This window comes from Vicugna pacos, chromosome 13 (genome assembly GCF_048564905.1).
Source record: "Vicugna pacos chromosome 13, VicPac4, whole genome shotgun sequence".
Classification (NCBI taxonomy): domain Eukaryota; kingdom Metazoa; phylum Chordata; class Mammalia; order Artiodactyla; family Camelidae; genus Vicugna; species Vicugna pacos.
The window spans coordinates 19377810-19396723 of NC_132999.1; the positions used below are offsets into that span (position 1 = coordinate 19377810).

The 18914-nt window shown below is 38.0% G+C and overlaps 1 protein-coding gene and 1 pseudogene across 2 annotated transcripts in view; one reads left to right on the forward strand and one right to left on the reverse strand.

The window, feature by feature from the left end:
- The window catches only part of RAVER2 (ribonucleoprotein, PTB binding 2), a 97372-nt gene that overhangs the window by 8210 nt on the left and 70248 nt on the right, over positions 1-18914 (reverse strand). The gene's annotated exons all lie outside the window — the stretch shown is intronic.
- On the forward strand, positions 5756-6360 carry LOC102541214 (small ribosomal subunit protein uS13-like; annotated as a pseudogene).

Consider the following 18914-nt stretch of genomic DNA (forward strand, 5'->3'; position numbering starts at 1 on the left):
TCAACATCCATTCATGTTAAAGATTCTCAACAAACTGGGTATTGAGGGACTGTACCTCAACATAATAAAGGCTATATATGACAAGCCCACAGATACGGACAACAACATAGTCAACAGTGAAATGCCGAAAGCTTTTCCTCTAAGATCAAGAACAAGACAAGGATGCCTAATGTCACCAGTTTTATTCAACATAGTACTAGAAGTACTAGCAGTACTAGCCAGGACAGTTAGGGGGGAAAAAAAAGAAAGAAAAGGCATTCATGTTGGGAAGGAGGAAAGTAAAATTGTCACTGTTAGCTGATCACATGGTACTATATAAAGAAAACCCTAAAGAATCCACCAAAAAACTGTTAGAAATAATAATTCCAGTAAAGTTTCAGGATACAAAGTTAATATACAAATATCAGTTGCTTCTCTCTGCAGTAACAATGAACTATCCAAAAAAAGAAATTAAGAATACTTAGGAATAAATTTTACCAAGGTGAGAAATTATATGTTGAAGATTATAAGAAAGAAAACACAAATAAATGGAAAGATAGTCTGTGTTCATGGATTGGAGGAATTAATATTAAAATGTCCATACTACCCATGGCAATCTACAGATTTAATGCAATCACTATGAAAACTCCAGTGACATTTTTCATAGAAATAGAATAAATAACCTTAAACTTTGGAACCTGAAAAGCCAAAGTAGCCAAAGCCATCTTGAAAAAAAAGAACAAAGCTAGAGGCATTACTCTTCCTGATTTCAAACAATATGGCAAAGCTATAGTAATCAAACAATATGATACTGTCATAAAAACAGACACAAAAGATCACTGGGACAGGATAGAGAACCCAGAAAAAAAAAGTTACATGATCAATTAATTTATGACAAAGGAGCCAAGGATATACAACTGGGAAAAGATATCTTCAATAAATGGTGTTTGGAAAACTGGACAGCCATGTGAAGAGGAATGAAACTAGACCACTACTGACACCATACTCAGAAATCAACTCAAAATGTATTAAAGACTTGAACGTAAGACCTGAAACCATAAAACTCCAATAAGAAAACATAGTGGGTTTTGACATTGGTCTTGGCTATGATTTTTTGGGTTTAACACCAAAAGCAAAGGGAACAAAAGCAAAAATAAGTAAGTGTGATTACATCAAACTAAAAAGCTGCACAGCAAAGGGAACCATCAACCAAATGAAAAGTCAACCCATGGAACAGGAGAATATATTTGCAAACCATGTATCTGTTAAGGGATTAATATCCAAAATATTCTTGGAACATATACAACTCAATTGCCAAACCCTACCCCCCAATTTAAAGGTGGGCCAAGGACCTAAATAGACATTATTCTAAAAAGAAATACAAATGGACAAAAGATATATAAAAAGTACTCAATCTCACTAATCCCTAGGGAAGTGCATATCAAAACCACCTCACACCTGTTAGGAAATCTATTATCAAAATGACAGTGGATAACGAATGCTGGCAAGTACGTGGAGAAAAGGAAACCCCTGTACACTGCTGGAATGTAAACTTGTACAGCCACTACGGAAAACAGCATGGAGATTGAAAACAGAACTTCCATACAATCTAGCAGTTTCACTCTGGGCATATTCTGAATTCCTTTGGAAACAAAATAATTAACTTGAAGAGATATTTGTACTTTCACATTTAGAGCAGCATTGCTCACAATAGCCAAGGTATGGAAAAAACCTAAGTGTTTAACAACAGATTACTGGATAAAGAAAATAAAGTGTAGTATGTCTGGATATTAATTTGCATTTCACTGGGTGTACACACACACATACATATACATACAATGGAATATTATTCAGCCTTAAAGAAGGAAATCTTGTCATTTGAGACAACAGATAAATCTGGAGGACATTATGCTAAATGAAATTTTTTTTAAAAGATTAAGAAAAAATAGTCAACCTCATAGAAACAGAGTAGAAAAGTGGTTGCCACTGGCTAGAGGCTGGGGGAAATAGGGAGAGGTTAGTAAAACGGTACAAACTTCCGGTTATAAGATGAATAAGATCTGAAGATCTAATTTTTAACACGCTGACTATACTTGATAACACCATATTATATAATTAAAATATCCTGAGACAGTAAAACTTGTATGTTCTCACCAATAAAGAAGACAAGAGAGGGAGGAAGGGAGGACAGAAAGTGAACTGATGGGTATGTTAATTAAGTCCTTGGGGAGATTCCTTACACAATGTATATGTATATCAAATTATCATACTGACATATTTTCAATAACTTACAATTTTACTTGTCAATTATATCTCAATGAAGTTGGAAAAAAATAATGGAATTTTTTTAAAAAAGAAAAGGGATGACAAGACAAAATCAGAAATCCATCTATTTTGGTGCTTTAATTTCATGTGGTCTACTGTTGTGATAGTCCACTGAAATCCTTCTTCACATACATAAATGTTTAAAGAATGTTTCACAAACTGAAACAGATTAGCAAGGAATTTGGTTTTAACTCCTGTGTCTAATTTCTCCTGGTAATAAAATACATATCTGAAGTTTGTTCTGAAATAACGAGGAGCAGTTATGAGTAAAGATGGAAGAAGCCTGGTGGTGAGGAAGCAAATTGTTGAAACTGGGTTAATGGGTACAAGAAACTCCACCCAGTTTTAGTTCAAGATGGTGATGTAGGTGGATCCTGAACTCATCTCCACCCACGGGCACACTGAATCTACAGCTACATATGGAGCAGTTTCCTCCGAAAGAAACCCCAAAACTAGATCAGTGACTCCTAAACACTGGGCAAGTAAGAAAAAACCCATGTCACAATGGTAAGGAGAGACTAAGACACTGTCTCCCTGTCAACCCCACCCTCAGAGCAGCAACCCACAGTTGGGAGGGAATTCACAACCCTGAGCATCTCCCTGAGTCGTGAAAAGGTTGGAATCCCAATCAGGCACTCCAGCTTTTAAGACCTGCACCTGAGAGACGAGCCCCCAGAACATCTACCTTGGAAATCCAGCAGAGCTGGCATCCACCAGTCCCACAAGGCTACAGTGTTCTGAAAAATAGTTCTTAAAGGGCTTGTACAGACTTATGCACCCCGGGGCCCCTGCGCAGAGGCGGCCAACTGAAAAGCATCCAGTATGTCTATGAAAAAGACCTATTTCCTTATCTTAGGCTTCAACCTGAGGGACAGACATCTAATTTAACACACATATAGGAGCCCACAGACACCCTCCTAAGTGGGGGCTGGTGGGTGCCACCTTCATGTTCTCCCTTTGCCTTCCTTGAGGTCACCAGTGTCTGTGAGAAAGGAGCTTGTGTACATGCCTGGTGCCCTCAGTTTTGTGCTGCTGCTTGACTGTTCGGCTCTGCTAGCCAGCAGGGCTTGTGCTCACAGGTTCAGCGGGATGGTAGCAGACAAAAGAAACAGTTCTTAACTGCTAATAACACAAGGCTCACTGCAGAGGAAGCAGACAAATGCCCATCTCCTAGTCTTCCCCTGGAATAGGTATATCTGTATATTTTTAAAGCTGCTGCCTGAGGGTCTAGCTTCCAAACAGCCTGACTTCTAGGTGCTGATGAAGATCCTCCCCTTTGGGACACTGACAGGTCTTGGCACACCCTCACCTCCTGAGAGCCACCAAGAATAAAGCAGGCTGCTTAGACAATCATAGATTCAAAAGACAACCAAGAGCTAGGGCAGGATTGAACAGTAAGGTTCACCTTCTACCTGAAGCCACTCCTTCAAGACTGGGAGGAGCATATATTTTATCTAACGCATAGAAACCAACACAGTCAAGGAAAATGAAAACAGAGGAATACGTTCCAAATGACAGGAAAAGAAAAAGCCTCAAAAAAGATCTTAATGAAATTGAGATAAGTGATTTACTTTTTAAAGAGTTCAAAATAACAGTGGTAAAGATGCTCACCAAACTTGGGAGAATAACAGATGAACAAAGTGAGGATTTCAGCAGAGAGAAAAACATAAGAAAGTACCAAAAACAGAAACCACAGACCTGAAGAATACAGTAACTAAGCTGAAAAACACAACAGAGGGATTCAACAGCAGACTGTCTGAAACAGAAGAAATGATCAGTGAACTGAAACAGGGCAGGCGGAACTCATCCACACCGAGCAGCAAAAAGAAACAAGAATGAAAAAAAAGTGAAGACAACTTAAGGGATGTATAGGACATTGTCACGCAGACCAACATTTGCATAAAGGTCTCAAAAGGAGAAGACAGAAAGATACACAAGATAGATGTAAATTGTGACATCAAAAATAAGATGTATTTGCAAATACTAACTGCTATAGATAAAATAAACAACATGTTTATACTGTATAGCACAGGCAACTATATTTAATATCTTGTAGTAACCTATAAAGAAAAAAAGAATATGAAAACAGATGTATGTATGTATATGTATGACTGAGACATGCTGTCCACCAGAAACAGATGCAACATTGTAAACTGACTATTCTTCAATAAAAAAGAATGTCAAAGAAAACAAAAAACAAAAAACAAACAAACCTCCAAAAACCAAACAATAGAATGTGACACCAGCATCATGGTGGAGTGAGACACTCCCTTTCTCTCTCCCCTTCAATCCACAACCAGTAAAACATCCACAACTCAACCAAGGTGCTTCTGTTCAACACACCAGGAGGCCAGAGAACTCCACACGTCTGTACATGTAAAGGTGGGTGGACTGGAGCACAAAGAGGAGGCAAAGCTGGGAGAAGAGCAGAGGCCAAGCCCGTGGTCCTGCTCTCCCAGCCACGGCAGCTGAGCCTGCAGGCGCAGAGAACCTGGAGGCAGCAGGGGAGGCAGCATCCAAGACTCCGGCCTCCCGGCCACGGTGCTGTTCACAGCCACAGGTAACTGGGCAGCAGCGGCAACGTGGCCGGTGACCTGTCCCGTCAGCCACTGAGGCATCGTAGACTCCAGCCCCCATTCCCCAACTCACAGTGGTGGTAACTGGGAACTCCATAAGCCCAGACATGGCAGAGGTGCCCATGGCCTCAGCTCTCCACCCACCTCCCCCACAGCAGCAGAGCCTGCAACTCAGGAGATCTGAGACATGGTGGAAGCACCTGCCATCCTGGTGCCTGAGGAGGTGACACCAGCCACACCAGCAGCAGCAAGGCACTAAGACCCTGGAGGCACAAGAAACAACAAGGAGGGCACTGGGCATCTCTGACAGACCTGGAAAGTGCTGACCCTCAAGTATAGCCACAAGCGGGCCGGTGAGAAAACTATCAACTTGTGCTGTGGTGCCACCTACTGGAAGACAAAGGAGGGCCCTCTAATTTCTAACCTGTTGAATCATTAGAATCAAGTTTTTAAAAAAAGTTTGACCTAAAGAAAGGTGTTCATTACTTCAGACGCACCAGCAGAGGAACAACTCACCAAGAACCATAAAAACTCACAGTAACACTGTATTCAAAAAAGAAAATGACAGTTCTCCAGAAACCAAACTTAAAGTCACAGAATATTGTGATCTAACTGGTAAAGAACTCAAAATCGTTGTCACAAAGAAACTCAGGGCAGTTCAATGGGCCCAGGAATAAAACAGAAGGAACACTTCACTACTGAAACTCTAAGAAAGAACTAAATACATTCTGGAGCTGAAGAACTCAATACACGAGATGCATCAGAAAACACTGGGAAGAAAGCAGACCACATGAAAGAGAGAATCAGCAAGCTTGAAGGCAGAAATCCAGAAATGACACACACGTAAGGGAAAAAAGAGAATTAAGATCTAAAAAATGAGGAAAGTCTACAAGAACTATCCAACTCTTTTAGGAAGGGCCACATTAGGAAAATGGGTGTCCCGGGAGGAGAAGGGAGGAAGAAGGGAGCAGAGTTTATTTAAAGAAATAACAGCTCTTTCACTGGAGGCATGCATGCTGCCACTGTCCCTAGTAAGCCCTGGGAAGTCCCAGCACGTTTTGTGAGTATTCAACACCAACATCAATGGGCGGCAGAAAATTGCCTTTGCCATCACTGCAGTTAAAGGTGTGGGGCGAAGATACGCCCAGGTGCTGCTGAGGAAAGCAGACATCAACCTCACCAAGAGGGCAGGAGAGCTCACTGAGGATGAGGCGCAATGTGCAATCACCATTATGCAGAATCCACGCCAGTACAAGATCCCAGACTGGTCCTTAGACAGACAGAAGTATGTGAAGGATGGGATATACAGCCAGGTCCTGGCCAGTGGTCTGGACAACAAGCTCCATGAAGACTTGGAGCGGCAGAACAAGATTTGCACCCACAGTGGGCTATGCCACTTCTGGGGACTTTGTGTCCAAGGCCAGCACACCAAGACCAAGGTTGCCATGGTCACACTATGGGTGTGTCCAAGAAAAAATAAATTTGTGGGTGTTGTCTGTTAACAGTTTATACAGTTAAAAAAATAAAGAAAGAATAGCTGAGGACTTCCCAAACCTGGGGCGTGAACTGAATATACAAGTCCATGTAACTAAGAGAACATCTAATTACACAATGCAAAAAAGACCTTCTCAGCGGGGAGGGTATAGCTCAAGTGGTAGAGTGCATGCCTGGCATGCACAGGGTCCTGGGTTCAATCCCCAGCACCTCCTCCAAAAATAAATAAGTAAATAAATAAATAAATAAAGCTGATTGCCTCCCTCCCCTCGCCAAAAAAAAAAAAAAATTAAAAAAAAGACCTTCTCTAAGACAATAATAAAATTGCCAAAAATAAATGACAGAAATAATTTTAAAGGCAGCCAGGGAAAAAACAATGGTAATCCACAAAGAAACCACCATTAAATGGTCCACAGGTTTCTTGGCAGAAACTCTACAGGCCAGGATAGAGTAGACATTCTCAAAATACTGAAAGATAAAAACTGTCAGCTGAGAATATGCTATCCAGCAAAGTCATTATTCAGACATGAAGGAGATGTAATGACTTTCCCAGACAAACAAAAGCTGAGGGAGTTCAACACTGGACCTGTCCTACAAAAAATGTTGAAAAGTGCTCTTCTACCAGAGACAAAAAGGCAAAAGCACACAGAGCTTTAAGTAAGTAATAGACAGAGAACTGCCTGCCTCTATAATAAAGTGTTTGAAAACTCTCTATCAGAATAGGTTTTCAAACACATTATAGCATAAAGGTTGGTGCGGGGAGGTGGACAGTAAAAAATAGTTATACCTACTTCAATTTCTTAAACTCACAACATAAAGAGGGATAACTTGAGACAACAGAAACATAAAAGAGGAAGAGAAAAAGGATGAAACCTATATAGGCAAATGAAGATAAGATGCTATCAGCACAAGATCAGACCATTTTATACAAACCTTATGGTAACCACAAAACAAAAATCTAAAGCAGACACAAGAAACATAAAAAAGATGAAACTGAGAAAAACATCATGGAAAAATCACCAAACCAAAATGGTAGACAGAAGCACAAGGAAAAAGGAACAAAGGAGATACACAATAACCAGAAAACAAAAGATTAAATGGCAGTATTAAGTCATCCTTTATCAGTAATCACCCTAAATGTAAATGGATTGCATTCACCAATCCAAATAGCAAGTGGATGGATGGATTTAAAAAAAAAAAAAAGACCTAAATATGCTGACTCCAGGAGATTCTGAATAGACCAATCACTAGTAAAGAGATTTAAATAGTAATCAAAAACCTCCTAAATAACAAAAGTCTAGGACCAGATGGCTTCACAGGTGAATTCTACCAAACATGCAAAGAAGATTTAATACCTATCCTTTTCAAACTCTTCCAGAAAACTGAAAAGGAGGGAATGCTTCCTAACTCATTTTACAAGGGCAACATTACAGTGTTACCAAAACCAGACAAGGACTACAAAGAAAAAGAAAATTAAAGTGCAGCATCTCTGATGAACATAGATGCAAAATTCATTAACAAAATACGAGCATATCAAATACAATAGTACATTAAAAGATCACACACCATGAGCAAGTGGAATTTATTTCAGGGATACAAAGATGATTCAACATCCAAAAACCAATCAACATGCTACACCACATTAACAAAATAAAGGAGAAAACCATATGATCATCTCAATAGATGCAGAAAAAGCATCTGACAAGATTTAACATCAATTTATGATAAAAATTCTCAATAAAATGTGAATAAAAATAACATACCTCTACATAAAGGCTGAATAGGAAAAACTCACTAACCTATCCCTCTAAAATTAGGGACCAAAACAAGGATGCCGAGTCTCACCACTTCTCTTTTACGTTCATTTTGATATAGTATTATAAGTCCTAGCCAGAGCAATTAAGCAAGAAAAGTAAAAGCATCCAAATCAAAAATGAAGAAGTAAAACTATCCCTATTTGCCCATGATATGATTTTATATACAGATAACCCTAAAGACTCAACACACAAAAAAAGCTATTAGAAATAATAAATGAATACAGTAAAGCTGCAGAGTAAAAAGTCAATATACAAAAATCTGTTGTTTCTATATGCTAACAATGAGCTAGCAGAAAGAAAAATTAAGAAAACAATCTCATTTACAGTCACAACAAAAGGAATAAAATATCAACGAGGTGAGAGACCTGTACAGTGAACACATCACTGAAAGAAACTGAAGATGACACAACTAAATGAAAAGATAATCCATGCTCATGGACTGGAAGAGTTCATATTGTTAAAATGTCCATAATTCCTAAAGCAGTCTACAGATTCAATGCGATCCCTATCCACATCTCAAGGACAGTTCCCACAGAAATAGAACAAAATTTTTTTTAAATTTATAATAACTCACAGAAGATTCTGCACGGCCGAAGCAACCCTGAGAAATAAGAACAAAACCAAAGGAATCACATGCCCTCACTCAAACTATATTACAAAGCTATAGTAATCAAAACAACATGGTATTGCCTGCCCCCCCCCAAAATCAGATACATAGATCAACAGAACACAATAGAGGCCTCAGAAATAAACTCACACATATACGGACAATTAATTTATACCAAAGGAACAAAGAATATACAATGGAGAAAAGATAGTGTCTTCGATAAATGTGAAAACTGGACAGTCATATACAAACAAAATGAAACCAGATTACTATATCACACCATACACAAAAATCAACTCAAAATGGGCTAAAGACTTGACTGTAAGACCTGAAACCATAAAATTCCTAGAAGGAAATGTAGGCAGTATGTTCTCTGACACTGGTCTTAGCAAAATCTTTCTGGGTATGTCTCCTCAGGCACAGGAAATAAGAGCAAAAATAAACAAATGGGACTACACTTCTGCACAGCAAAGGAAACCATCAACAAAATGAAAGGACAGCCTACTGAATGGGAGAAGAGAAGATATTTGCAAATCATATATCCAAGAAGGGGTTAATATCCAAAATATATAATGAACTCATATAATTCAACATCAAAAGACAACCAACCAGATTAAAAAGCGGGCTGAGGAGCTAAATGGACACTTTTCCAAAGAAGACAGCCAGATGGCCAACAGGTACATGGGAAGATGTTCAGTATCACTAATTACTAGGGAAATGCAAATCAAAACCACAATGAGATATCACCTCACACCTGTTAGAATGGCTATTATCAAGAAGGCAAGAAATAAGTATTGGCAAGGATGCGGAAAAGAGGGAACCCTCATACTCTGTTGATAGGAATGTAAATTGGTGCAGCCACTATGCACAACAATGTGGGGTTCCTCAAAAAAATTAAAAATAGAACTACCATTTGATCCAGGAATTCCACTTCTGGGTATTTATCTGAAGGAAATGAAAAAAACTAGTTTGAAAAGATATCTGTCCATGTTCATTGCAGCATCATTTACAAAAGCCAAGACACAGAATCAACCTAAGTGTCCATCAGTGGATGAAGAAAATGTGGGATACCCACACACACACATACACACAGAGACAGAAGTATTACTCAGCCATAAAAAAGAAGGAAATCTTGCCACTTGTGACAATATGCATGGACCTTAGGGTATTACGCTAAGTGAAATGTCAGTAAGAGAAAAACAAATACTGTATGTCCTCACTTATATGTGAAATCTAAAAAATAAACAAAGCAAAGCAAACTTAACTCACAAAGTCTGGTGGTTGCCAGAGGTGGGGGGTGGGCAGAATGGGTGATAGTGGTCTACAGGTACAAACTTCCCGTTACAGAAAAAACAGGACCTGGCAATGTAATGTATATAGCATAGTGACTATAATAATACTCTATTGTACATTTGAAAGTTGCTAAGAGAGGAAATATTAAAACTTCTCATCACAAGAGAAAAAACTATAATAACTATGTACAGTGATGGATGTTAATGAGATTTATTGTGGTGATTATTTCACAATATATATGAATGTCAAACCATTATATGTCATATGAAACTAATGTTACATGTTGATTAACCTCAACTAAAAAAAATAAAAGAAATCCCACCCTAGATGCGGGCTGTCTGCAACAATACTACATACCTATCTACTTAGCTGGAGCCTCTCCCTCCTAAGCCCTCTTTCTCCACCATCAAGCCTCTTCATTATCCCTTTCAGCTGCCCTCTCCACGAGGTCCAGGACCAAGCTCCACCCAGCAGTGGGCAGGCACCAACCCTCCTGCCAGGAAACCTGCATAAGCCTCTAGTCCAGCCTCATCCACGAGGGGGCAGATATCAGAAATAAGAAAACAACAATCCCAAAGCTTGTAGAAGGAATCTGCAAACACAGGTCAGACTTTACCTGGAACCAACTGGACCCTGGCCCTTGGGTGACAAGAGAGGAGTGCAGTACTGGGACACACAGGACATTTCCCACAGAGGGCCACTTCTCCAAGGTCAAGAAACATAACTAACCTACCTAAAAATACAAATAAAAAGTTAGACAATATGAGGTGGCAGAGGAACATCTCCCAGGCAAAGGCACAAGATAAAATCCCAGAAGAAGAACTAAGTGATGAGGAGATAGGCAATCTATCTGAGAAAGAGTTTAGAGTAATCATGGTGAATTTGTTCACTGAACTCAGGAGTATAGATACACAGAGGGAAGTTTTTAGCAAAGAATTAGAAAATATAAAGAATGCCCTGGGTTGAAGAATACAATTACTGAAATGAACAACAGACTAGAAAGAACCAAGAATAGACTAAATGAGATAGTAGAATGGATCAGTGAGCTAGAAGACAGATTAGTGGAAATAACTACTGCAGAACAGGAAAAAGAAAAAAGAATGAAAAGAAATGGGGGTAGCTTAAGAGAACTCGGACAATATGAAGCAGGCACACTAATATTCACATTATAGGGGTATCAAAGGAGGTGAGAAAGAACCTGAGAAAATATTCGAAGAGATAATAACCAAAAAATTCCCTAACCTGGGAAAGGGAACAGTCACCCAAGTCCAGGAAGTGCAGAGAGTTCCACACAGGATGAACCCAAAAAGGAACACACTGAGGCACACAGTAATCAGACTGACAAAAATTAAGGATAAGGAGACAATATTAAAATTAGCAAGAGAAAAGCAATGAATAACATACAAGGGAGCTCCTATAAGGTTATCTGCTCATTTTTCAGCAGAAACTCTACAGGCCAGAAGGGAGTGGCATGGTATTTAAAGTGATGCAAGGGGGAAACTTACAACCAAGAACACTTTATCCAGCAAGGCTCTCATTCAGACTTGATGGAAAAAATCAAAAGCTTCACAGATAAACAAAAGTAAGATTTCAGCACCACCAAACCAACTTTACAGCAAATGTTAAAGGATCTTCTCTAGTCATCAGACCACAAGAAGAGAACAAAAAGAAAGAGGAAAAAAAAAGATCTACAAAACATACCCCAAACAATAAACAAAATGGCAATAAGGACATATATATTGATAATTACCTTAAATGTAAATGGATTAAATGCTCCAACCAAAAGACACAGACTGGCTGAATAGATACAAAAACAAGACCCATATATATATATGCTGCCTACAAGAGACACATGCAGGCTGGAAGTAAGGGGATGGAAAAAAATATTCCATGCTAATGGAAACCAAAAGAAAGCTGGAGTATCAATAATTATATCAGACAAAATAGATTTTAAAATAAAGACTGTTAAAAGAGACAAAGAAGGATAATGCTCATAATGCTCAAGGGATCAATCCAAGAAGATATAACAATTGTAAATATATATGCACCCAATACAGAAACACCTCAATATATAAGGCAATTGTTAACAGACATAAAAGGAGAAACTGACAACAACACAATAATAGTGGGGGGTCTTAACACCCCACTTAAATCAGTGGACAGATCATCCAGACAGAAAATCAATAAGGAAATACAGGTCCTAAATGAAACATTAGACCAGATGGACTTAACTGATACCTATAGAGCATTCCATCCAAAAGCAACAGAATACACATTCTTCCCAAGTGCACATAGAACATTCTCCAGAACTGACCACATGTTGGCCCACAAAGCCAAGCCTCAGCAAATTTAAGAAAACTGAAATTGTACCTAGCATTTTTTCCAACCATAATGCTGAGGTTAGAAATCAATTACAAGAAAAAAAACTGCAAAAACTGCAAACAAGTGGAGGCTAAAGAATATTCTACTAAACAACCAATGGATCATTAAAAAAATCAAAGAGGAAATCAAAAATACTTTGAGACAAATGTAAACAAAAACACAGTTAGTCTACTCCTAGTCTTTTGAGGAATCTCCATCCTGTTTTCCACAGTGGCTGCACCAAACTGCATTCCCACCAGCAGTGCAGGAGGGTTCCCTTTTCTCCACAGCCTCTCCAGCATTTGTCATTTGTGGACTTTTGAATGATGGCATTCTGACTGGTGTGAGGTGATACCTCATCATAGTTTTGATTTTCATTTCTCTGATAATTAGTGATATTGAACATTTTTTCATGTGCCTATTGATCATTTGTATGTCTTCCTTGGAGAATTGCTTTTTTGTCTTCTGCCCATTTTTGGATTCGGTTGTTTTTTCCTTATTAAGTCATATGAGCTGCTTATATATTCTGGAGATCAAGCCTTTGTCAGTTTCACTTGCAAAAATTTTCTCCCATTCCATAGGTTGTCGTTTTGTTTTACTTATGGTTTCCTTTGATGTGCAGAAGCTTTAAGTTTAATTAGGTCCCATTTGTTTATTCTTGCTTTTATTTCTATTGCTTGGGTAGACTTCCCTAGGAGAACATTTTTGAGATGTATGTGAGATAATGTTTTGCCTGTATTTTCTTCTAGGAAGTTTATTGTATCTTGTCTTATGTTTAAGTCTCTGATCCATTTTGAGTTTATTTTTGTGTATGGTGTAAGGGAGTGTTCTAGCTTCACTGATTTACATGCTGCTGTCCAGTTTTCCCAACACCATTTGCTGAAGAGGCTGTCTTTATTCTGTTGTATATTCTTGCCTCCTTTGTCAAAGATGAGTTGACCAAAAGTTTGTGGGTTCATTTCTGGGCTCTCTATTCTGTTTCATTGGTCCATATGTCTGTTTTTGTACCAATGACCCAGTAATCCCACTCCTGGACAGATATCCAGAAGGAACCCTACTTCAAAAAGACACCTGCACCCCAATGTTCATAACAGCACTATTTACAATACCCAAGACATGGAAACAGCCTAAATGTCCATCAACAGATGACCGGATAAAGAGGATGTGGTATATTTATACAATGGAATACTATTCAGCCATAAAAATGACAACATAACGCCATTTGCAGCAACATGGATGTTCCTGGAGAACGTCATTCTAAGTGAAGTAAGCCAGAAGAAAAAGAAAAACACCATATGAGATTGCTCATATGTGGAATCTAAAAAAAAGAACATAAATACAAAACAAAAAAAGACTCATAGACATAGAATACAAACTTGTGGTTGCCAAGGGGGAGAAGGGTGGGAAGGGATAGACTGGGATCTCAAAATTTGTAGATACTGACAGGCATATGCAGAATAGATAAACAAGATTATACTGTATAGCACAGGGAAATATATACAAGATCTTGTAGTAGCTCACAGTGGAAAAAAAAATGTGACAATGAATATACATATGTTCACGTATAACTGAAAAATTGTGCTCTACACTGGAATTTGACACAACATCGTAAAATGACTATAACTCAATAAAAAGTGTTCAACAAAATTAAAAAATGAAGACACTGTAAAAAAAAAGAAAAAAAAGAAAAAACACAGTGATCCAAAACCTCTGGGATGCAGCAAAAGCAGTTCTCAGAGGGAAATTTATAGTGATACAAGCCTACCTCAGGAAACAAGAAAAATTTCAAATTAAACAACCTAACCTTACACCTAAAGCAGCTGGAGAAAGAAGAACAAATAAAACCCAAAGTTAGTAGAAATCATAAAGATCAGAGCAGAAATAAATGAAATAGACTAAAAAAGCAGTAGAAAAGATCAATGAAACTAAAAGCTGCTTCTTTGACAAGATAAGCAAAATTGATACACCTTTAGTCAAACTCATCAAGAAAAAAAGGGAGAGGGCCCAAATTAATAAAATCAGAAATGAAAAAGGAGAAGTTACAACCGACACCATAGAAATACAAGGGACTGTAAGAGGCTTCTATGAGCAACTATACGCCAACAAAAAGGACAGCATAGAAGAAATGGACAATTTCTTACAAAGGTACAATTTGCCAAGACTGAACCAGGAAGAAATAGACAATATGAATAGACCAATTACCAGTACTAACATTGAATCAGTAATTAAAAACTCCCAACAAACAAAAGTCCGGGACCAGATGGCTTCAAAGGTGAATTCTACCAAACATTTAGAGAAGAGTTAACACCTGTCTTTCTGAAACTATTCCAAAAAATTGTATAGGAAGGAACACTTCCAAACTCCTTCTATGAGACCATCTTCAACCTGATACCAAAACCAGACAAAGATATCACAAAAAAGAAAATTACAGGCCAATATCACTTATGAATATAGATGCAAAACTCTTCAACAAAATACTAGCAAATTGACTCCAACAACGCATCAAAAAGATCATACACCACGGTCAAGTGGGATTTATCCCAGGGATGCAAGGATTTTTCAGTATCTGCAAATCAATTATTATTGTGTGTAACTGTGATACACCACATTAACAAACTGAAGAATAAAAATCATATGGTCATCTCAATAGATGCATAAAAAGCTTCTGAAAAACTTCAACATCCACTTATGAAAAAAACTCTCCAGAAAGTGGGAGAACACACCTCAACATAATAAAGACCATATATGACAAGCCCGCAGCTAACATCATACTCAATGGTGAGAACCTGACAGCATTCCCTCTAAAATCAGGAACAAGATGAGGATGCCCACTTTTGCCACTTTTATTCAACACAGTTTTGGAAGTCTTTGCCACAGCAATCAGAAAAGACTAACATGTCAGAACAGCAATTCAAAACTGTCTTCAGATTTATTCATACTGTATACTATTCTTTTGTTGATTTTCTTAAACATTTACAAAACTTACTTGGTTTGTAAACAGACTTCAAAAACTTGCTTTCCTTAATTCCAGTTTTATCAAGAATCATTTTTTAATGTACTCCCCAAGTTACCATCTAGGGCAAATATAATATGTGATTCGATAATTACTGCTTAAAGTAGGTTTACATTTTAAAATGTATTTCTTATAGTTAGTGTTTGTCAGAGGATTCTGATCTACCACAGTCCACATAAAAACTCTTTTTGGAAAGTTTCTCTGCATTGTTTTCCCACTAGGTGGCAGCATTAGGCTCTATATGAAAGAACTAAGCATCACAAGGCCTTTTTGTTCATTTTTTGTTTTTGCTTCCTCTTCCCTCATCACACGATCTCATCACACACTCTCTGGTTGATTCCCTGGAATAGGTAGTCAGCTTCCTGGCAGGAAAGACCCCTGTAACCAAGGGCAACACTGAGTACAACATGCAAGTAGATGGTGTCGCCCTTACGAAGGGCACACCACCACCCACTGTGGCTAGCGCCAAATGAAAACCCCACACCACAACTTAGTCATATGAAACAGCTGAAATGGTTCTTACGTTATTCTTTACATTATTAAAACTAACGATTATGTCAAACAAAAGTTGCCTGACAGAAATTTTACCTACTCTACTAATAGTGAGGAATGCCTTGTTTTTCACAGATTATAATTCGATGTTAGATTTAGGTGTTTAATATTTAATAAATTGGCTCAAAGGCTTCTTCCTTCAGGTGGGTCTCTCCCAACCGCTGACATAGATGTACCTACTGATCTCCAGCTCAGAACTGACATTTCAAACTCCACCTGTACTTTCAAATGAACAGGATTATACAGCTGATTACAATGCTCTTATCACTGCTAAAGTGGGCACAGTGCATTTTTAAACCACTGCATCTATTTCCGATTTAAGTTTTCTCAGTAACAGTTCAAATATTTAAGAAGCGCAGTTGTTAAGAAAATAAAGAACTGCAGCTCAGTCGAAATTCTCATTAATTACTGTGATCAACTAGAGAAATGGGGGGGTAGTGCATTTTAAATTGGTTTCTAATTAGAACTAGGTCTGGAATAACTGATTTTTAACTTGTTTGCTTCTCATTAAATACTTTTTTAAGATCTCTAAAACACTGAATGAAAATACTACCCTTTCAGTACAGTTAAGGCTTGTTTTAGTAAAAGTACCATCCAACATTTGTTTGATATTTTCACAAGGCTGTGCAACCATCAGCACGATTCAACTCCAGAGCATTTTCACCACTCCAGAGAAGATACCCTGTAGCTGTTAGTGGTGACTCCACAACTCCCTCTTCTCTCGGCCCCACCTTTTTTTTTTTCAAGTATCACAATGTTTATTGACAGATACAAGTATATAGAATTAGGGCATGAACATGATAAATTAAGTAGACTTAATTTCAATACTATAATAAGAGGGACCAATTCAAATTCTCACCATTTGTTTCACACCCACAAAAACCTCTTCAAGGGCATTTACAATCTCTCAAAACTGATCAGTTTTGTGCAAGTAAACCATGTTTCTTTTAAAAGCACTTGTGGCACTTGCCGAGGCTCAAGGATATTAAAATGTAACACATAAAGCCCATTACAAGAGGTAGAAATACAGGCAATATATACTATTACAGCAACAACCATCAATTACAGTTAAAAGAGTTTTTCTGTAACAACCAAATGGATAATCAAATATTGCAACAACTCAAGTATTACTGAGCAAAGTGCATTTCTACAGTATTCAGTGTTGCTATTCAGTTTTGTAACTTAAAACAGCCTATGATAACTGGCAGGAAAGAAGGTCCTTGTAATAGACTGCCTCTGCTTGAGAACTATGATGTAATTATTGCATGCTGCTAATATACTATCTAAACATTAAAGATACTCCTAAAATATTTGATGGTAGACTATGATTAAGACATTACACTACAAAAAAATCCTTATGCAGAAGGATTTCCTAACTGACGTACTTCTGCTTTAAATATTGTGGAGACATTATAGCTTAATGAATTTCCACAGTGGTTAGGTCAAATGCAGTTACATAACAGCAACAGTATGTTCTACACAATTTAAGGCTTTGTCTAGTTCTTTTAATCAGCTTCTTCCTCTGATTCTTCTTCAGCAGTTTCTAGCCAGGTGAGCCACTGATTCACCTGGAACAAAGCCTTGCCTTTCCCTGGAAACTCTTGGGTTCTATCTTCTTTCCAAGCTAAGAAAGCTTCTTCAGTGATTTCCAAAACCACTGTTTACTTTCTCTGAGGATTTGCCTATTCTGGACATTTCATATAAAATGACATCATATAATACGCGTCCATTTGTATCTGGCTTCATTCACGTAGCATGATGTTTTCAAGGCTCATCCATGTCATAACAAGGATCAGTCCTCCATTCCTTTTACGGTGGAATCAATTCCACTGTTTGGATATCCCACATTTTGTTTATTCATTATTCATCAATTGAGGTGCATTTGGGTTCTCTTTTTGGCTATTATGAATAATGTTGCCATGAAAACTCATGTTCTGTGTAGACATATATTTCAGTTCTCTTAGGTATACACCCTAGGTGATATGGTAACTCTGTATTTAATATTTTGAGGAACTTCCAAACTGTTTTTCAAAGCAGCTGCACCATTTTACATCCCCCCTCTCCCCAGCAATGTATAAGGGCACCAACTTCACATCCTCCCCAACACTTGTTATGGTTCACTCTTCTTTATTCTGTCTATTCTTCAGACTGGACAATCTCAACTAATCTATGTCCCAAACCTGTTGATTATTTATTCTGCCTGTTGAAGTCTGCTGCTCTGCCCTAGTGAATTATTTTTCGTTTTAATTATACTTTTCAGATTCAGAATTTCTGTTTGGTTCTTTTAAAATATAATTTCTGTCTCCATACTGATATTTCCTACTTGGTGAGCCCCTGCTTTCACACTTTCCTTTAGTTCTTTAGATGTAGCTTTCTTAGGATTTTTTGAACATATTTAAAATAGATGATTTCAGTCTTTGTCTAGTAACTCCAGTGTTGGGCATCCTTGGAGACAGTTTCTATTAACTGCTTTTCCCCTTGTTTATGGGCCATTTTTTATTTCTTTGCACATCTCATGATTTTTTGTTGAAAAATGATATAATGTGGCTACTCTGGAAATCAGTTTGTAGTTCTTCAAAATTTGTTGTCATTGCTGTTTGTTGTTGTTTAGTGACTTTTCTGAACTAATATGTAAAATGCATATTCTTTGTTAGTGGTAACTAAAGACTCTACTCCATTAGCTTAGTGGTCACCTTATGATTACACAGAGATTCACTTAAAACATCTGGAACCAGTAAGTCTCTCGGACTTTGCTGAGGGGCTGTGTGTGTGTGTTGGGCCATGTCTTCACCATCAGCCGGGTCATGACAACTCTGTCTTAGCCTTCACTTCTACAAACGAGAGCTTACAGCCTTCTTAGGTCCTGGCCAAGCATGTGCACAATCCTTCCTGTGTGC